Raw genomic sequence first — 6,680 nt, forward strand, 5'->3', positions numbered from 1 at the left:
CCTCATAAAAGACCTGAACGTTGTTCGAATCTAGCAATCGTGGTGGCATCTGAGAGGGGGAGTGTTCCTCTTTCCATTGATGTAAGTTTCATATCCATAGTCGTTTTAGTTAGGAAAATACCACTAAAAGAAGGCAGGAGTTCAGCTCGTACTAATTGCTACTTTGTCCAATATTCCATTTGCGTGCACCTTACAGGTCGTCATCCCGTCCAAAATCGCTTACCTATATCTCGTCATAGAAGACCAGTAAATTGTCCGAAGCAAACAGTTGTGGTGGCATCCAAGAGAAGGAGTGTTCCTCTTTCCATTGATGTAAGTTTCATATCCATATTCGTTTTAGTTAGGACAATATCCCTGAAAGCAGGCAGGAGCTCAGCTCGTACTAATTGCTACTTTGTGCAATATTCCATTTGTGTGCGCCTTACAGGTCGTCATCCTGTCCAAAATCGCTTACCTATATCTCGTCATAGAAGAGCAGTAAATTGTCCGAATCAAACAGTCGTGGTGGCATCTAAAAGGAGGAGTGTTCCTCTTTCCAATGATGTAAGTTTCATATGCCTATTCGTTTCAGTTAGGAAACTATCTGTGAAAGAGGGAAGCAGATCTGATTCTGTTGCAAGCTATTTGTCTAGAAATCAAGCTAATTCTGCACATCATTGGTTTACTTTCCTCAACCAACATAACACCACATATCACCTCATAAAAGACCTGAACGTAGTTCGAATCTAGCAATCGTGGCTGCATCTTAAAGAGGGAGTGTTCCTCTTTCCATTGATGTAAGTTTCATATCCATATTCGTTTTAGTTAGGAAAATATCTTTGAAGAGAATGTAGGAGTGAGGCTCGTACTAATTGCTACTTAGTGCAATTTGCCTTATGTATGCACATTACAGATCGTCTTCCCGTCCAAAATTGCTTACATATATCTCGTCATAGAAGACCAGTAAATTGTCCCAATTAGATATTTGTGGTGGCATCTGAAAGGGGGAGTGTTCCTCTTTCCATTGATGTAAGTTTCATATCCATATTCGTTTTAGTTAAGGAAAATATCTGCGAAAGAGGGAAGCAGATCTGATTCTGCTGCAAGCTATTTTTCTAAAATTCCCGATAATTCTGCACATCATTGGTTTAATTCCGCAACCAACATTGTTCTATATATCGCCTCATAAAAGACCTGAACGTTGTTCGAATCTAACAATCTTGGTGGCATCCGAAAGGGGGAGTGTTTTTCTTTCCATTGATGTAAGTTTCATATCCCTATTCGTTTTAGTTAGGAAACTATCTGTGAAAGAGGGAAGCAGATCTGATTCTGTTGCAAGCTATTTTTCTAGAATTCAAGCTAATTCTGCACATCATTGGTTTACTTTCCTCAACCAACATAGTTCCATATATCGCCTCATAAAAGACCTGAACGTTGTTCGAATCTAGCAATCGTGGTTGAATCTTAAAGAGGGAGTGTTTCTCTTTCCATTGATGTAAGTTTCATATCCATATTCGTTTTAGTTAGGAAAATATCTTTGAAAGAAGGTAGGAGTGAGGCTCGTACTAATTGCTACTTAGTGCAATTTGCCTTATGTGTGCACATTACAGATCGTCTTCCCGTCCAAAATTGCTTACATACATCTCGTCATAGAAGACCAATAAATTGTCCCAATCAGATATTTGTGGTGGCCTCTGAAAGGGGGAGTGTTCCTCTTTCCATTGATGTAAGTTTCATATCCCTATTCGTTTTAGTTAGGAAACTATCTGTGGAAGAGGGAAGCAGATCTGATTCTGTTGCAAGCTATTTTTCTAGAATTCAAGCTAATTCTGCACATGATTGGTTTACTTTCCTCAACCAACATAGTTCCATATATCGCCTTATAAAAGACCTGAACGTTATTCGAATCTGACAATCGTGGTTGAATCTTAAAGAGGGAGTGTTCCTCTTTCCATTGATGTAAGTTTCATATCCATATTCGTTTTAGTTAGGAAAATATCTTTCAAAGAAGGCAGGAGTTCAGCTCGTACTCATTGCTACTTTGTGCAATATTCCATTTGCGTGCACCATACACGTCGTCATCCCGTCCAAAATTGCTTACCTATATCTCGTCATAGAAAACCAGTAAATTGTCCAAATCAAACAGACGTGGTGGCATCTAAAAGGAGGAGTGTTCCTCTTTCCATTGATGTAAGTTTCATATCCCTATTCGTTTTAGTTAGGAAACTATCTGCAAAAGAGGGAAGCAGATCTGATTCTGCTGCAAGCTATTTCTAGAATTCCCGCTAACACTGCACATCATTGGTTTAATTCCGCAACCAACATAGTTCTATATATCACCTCATAAAAGACCTGAACGTTGTTCGAATCTAGCAATCGTGGTGGCATCTGAGAGGGGGGGTGTTCCTCTTTCCATTGATGTAAGTTTCATATCCATAGTCGTTTTAGTTAGGAAAATACCACTAAAAGAAGGCAGGAGTTCAGCTCGTACTAATTGCTACTTTGTCCAATATTCCATTTGCGTGCACCTTACAGGTCGTCATCCCGTCCAAAATCGCTTACCTATATCTCGTCATAGAAGACCAGTAAATTGTCCGAAGCAAACAGTTGTGGTGGCATCCAAGAGAAGGAGTGTTCCTCTTTCCATTGATGTAAGTTTCATATCCATATTCGTTTTAGTTAGGACAATATCCCTGAAAGCAGGCAGGAGCTCAGCTCGTACTAATTGCTACTTTGTGCAATATTCCATTTGTGTGCGCCTTACAGGTCGTCATCCTGTCCAAAATCGCTTACCTATATCTCGTCATAGAAGAGCAGTAAATTGTCCGAATCAAACAGTCGTGGTGGCATCTAAAAGGAGGAGTGTTCCTCTTTCCATTGATGTAAGTTTCATATCCCTATTCGTTTCAGTTAGGAAACTATCTGTGAAAGAGGGAAGCAGATCTGATTCTGTTGCAAGCTATTTGTCTAGAATTCAAGCTAATTCTGCACTTGATTGGTTTAATTCCGCAACCAACATAGCTCCATATATAACCTTATAAAAGACCCGAACGTTGTTCGAATCTAGCAATCGTGGTTGCATCCTAAAGAGGGAGTGTTCCTCTTTCCATTGATGTAAGTTTCATATCCCTATTCGTTTTAGTTAGGAAAGTATCTGTGAAAGAGGGAAGCAGATCTGATTCTGTTGCAAGCTATTTTTCTAGAATTCAAGCTAATTCTGCACATCATTGGTTTACTTTCCTCAACCAACATAGTTCCATATATCGCCTCATAAAAGACCTGAACGTTGTTCGAATCTGGCAATCGTGGTTGAATCTTAAAGAGGGAGTGTTCCTCTTTCCATTGATGTAAGTTTCATATCCATATTCGTTTTAGTTAGGAAAATATCTTTGAAAGAAGGCAGGAGTTCAGCTCGTACTAATTGCTACTTTGTGCAATATTCCATTTGCGTGCACTTTACACGTCGTCATCCCGTCCAAAATTGCTTACCTATATCTCGTCATAGAAGACCAGTAAATTGTCCAAATCAAACAGACGTGGTGGCATCTAAAAGGAGGAGTGTTCCTCTTTCCATTGATGTAAGTTTCATATCCCTATTCGTTTTAGTTAGGAAACTATCTGCAAAAGAGGGAAGCAGATCTGATTCTGCTGCAAGCTATTTCTAGAATTCCCGCTAACACTGCACATCATTGGTTTAATTCCGCAACCAACATAGTTCCATATATCACCTCATAAAAGACCTGAACGTTGTTCGAATCTAGCAATCGTGGTGGCATCTGAGAGGGGGAGTGTTCTTCTTTCCATTGATGTAAGTTTCATATCCATAGTCGTTTTAGTTAGGAAAATACCACTAAAAGAAGGCAGGAGTTCAGCTCGTACTAATTGCTACTTTGTCCAATATTCCATTTGCGTGCACCTTACAGGTCGTCATCCCGTCCAAAATCGCTTACCTATATCTCGTCATAGAAGACCAGTAAATTGTCCGAAGCAAACAGTTGTGGTGGCATCTAAGAGGAGGAGTGTTCCCCTTTCTATTGATGTAAGTTTCATATCCCTATTCGTTTTACTTAGGAAACTATCTGTGAAAGAGGGAAGCAGATCTGATTCTGTTGCAAGCTATTTTTTCTAGAATTCAAGCTAATTCTGCACATCATTGGTTTACTTTCCTCAACCAACATAACCCCACATATCACCTCATAAAAGACCTGAACGTAGTTCGAATCTAGTAATCTTGGTTGCATCTTAAAGAGGGAGTGTTCCTCTTTCCAGTGATGTAAGTTTCATATCCATATTCGTTTTAGTTAGGAAAATGTCTTTGAAAGACGGCAGGAGTTCAGCTCGTACTAATTGCTACTTTGTGCAATATTCCATTTGCGTGCACCTTACAGGTCGTCATCCCGTCCAAAATTGCTTACCTATATCTCGTCATAGAAGAGCAGTAAATTGTCCGAATCAAACAGTCGTGGTGGCATCTAAAAGGAGGAGTGTTCCTCTTTCCATTGATGTAAGTTTCATATCCCTATTCGTTTCAGTTAGGAAACTATCTGTGAAAGAGGGAAGCAGATCTGATTCTGTTGCAAGCTATTTTTCTAGAATTCAAGCTAATTCTGCACATCATTGGTTTACTTTCCTCAACCAACATAACCCCACATATCACCTCATAAAAGACCTGAACGTAGTTCGAATCTAGCAATCGTGGTGGCATCTGAGGGGGGAGTGTTCCTCTTTCCATTGATGTAAGTTTCATATCCATAGTCGTTTTAGTTAGGACAATATCCCTGAAAGCAGGCAGGAGCTCAGCTCGTATTAATTGCTACTTTGTGCAATATTGCATTTGCGTGCACCTTACAGGTCGTCATCCCGTCCAAAATTGCTTACCTATATCTCGTCATAGAAGACCAGTAAATTGTCCGAATCAAACAGTCGTGGTGGCATCTAAAAGGAGGAGTGTTCCTCTTTCTATTGATGTAAGTTTCATATCCCTATTCGTTTTAGTTAGGAAACTATCTGGGAAAGAGGGAAGCAGATCTGATTTTGTTGCGAGCTATTTTTCTAGAATTCAAGCTAATTCTGCACATCATTGGTTTACTTTCCTCAACCAACATAACCCCACATATCACCTCATAAAAGACCTGAACGTAGTTCGAATCTAGCAATCGTGGTTGCATCCTAAAGAGGGAGTGTTCCTCTTTCCATTGATGTAAGTTTCATATCCATATTCGTTTTAGTTAGGAAAATATCTTTGAAGAGAAGGTAGGAGTGAGGCTCGTACTAATTGCTACTTAGTGCAATTTGCCTTATGTATGCACCTTACAGATTGTCTTCCCGTCCAAAATTGCTTACATATATCTCGTCATAGAAGACCAGTAAATTGTCCCAATCAGATATTTGTGGTGGCATCTGAAAGGGGGAGTGTTCCTCTTTCCATTGATGTAGGTTTCATATCCATATTCGTTTTAGTTAGGAAAATATCCCTGAAAGAAGGCAGGAGTTCAGCTCGTACTAATTGCTACTTTGTGCAATATTCCATTTGCGTGCACTTTACACGTCGTCATCCCGTCCAAAATTGCTTACCTATATCTCGTCATAGAAGACCAGTAAATTGTCCAAATCAAACAGACGTGGTGGCATCTAAAAGGAGGAGTGTTCCTCTTTCCATTGATGTAAGTTTCATATCCCTATTCGTTTTAGTTAGGAAACTATCTGCAAAAGAGGGAAGCAGATCTGATTCTGCTGCAAGCTATTTCTAGAATTCCCGCTAACACTGCACATCATTGGTTTAATTCCGCAACCAACATAGTTCCATATATCACCTCATAAAAGACCTGAACGTTGTTCGAATCTAGCAATCGTGGTGGCATCTGAGAGGGGGAGTGTTCTTCTTTCCATTGATGTAAGTTTCATATCCATAGTCGTTTTAGTTAGGAAAATACCACTAAAAGAAGGCAGGAGTTCAGCTCGTACTAATTGCTACTTTGTCCAATATTCAATTTGCGTGCACCTTACAGGTCGTCATCCCGTCCAAAATCGCTTACCTATATCTCGTCATAGAAGACCAGTAAATTGTCCGAAGCAAACAGTTGTGGTGGCATCTAAGAGGAGGAGTGTTCCCCTTTCTATTGATGTAAGTTTCATATCCCTATTCGTTTTACTTAGGAAACTATCTGTGAAAGAGGGAAGCAGATCTGATTCTGTTGCAAGCTATTTTTCTAGAATTCAAGCTAATTCTGCACATCATTGGTTTACTTTCCTCAACCAACATAACCCCACATATCACCTCATAAAAGACCTGAACGTAGTTCGAATCTAGTAATCTTGGTTGCATCTTAAAGAGGGAGTGTTCCTTTTTCCAGTGATGTAAGTTTCATATCCATATTCGTTTTAGTTAGGAAAATGTCTTTGAAAGAAGGCAGGAGTTCAGCTCGTACTAATTGCTACTTTGTGCAATATTCCATTTGCGTGCACCTTACAGGTCGTCATCCCGTCCAAAATTGCTTACCTATATCTCGTCATAGAAGACCAGTAAATTGTCCGAATCAAACAGTCGTGGTGGCATCTAAAAGGAGGAGTGTTCCTCTTTCCATTGATGTAAGTTTCATATCCCTATTCGTTTTAGTTAGGAAACTATCTGCGAAAAAGGGAAGCAGGTCTGATTCTGCTGCAAGCTATTTCTAGAATTCCAGCTAATTCTGCACAACATT

This window comes from Acanthaster planci, linkage group LG20 (assembly GCF_054643075.1).
Source record: "Acanthaster planci isolate LZ-2023a linkage group LG20, COTS_SCS, whole genome shotgun sequence".
NCBI lineage: Eukaryota > Metazoa > Echinodermata > Asteroidea > Valvatida > Acanthasteridae > Acanthaster > Acanthaster planci.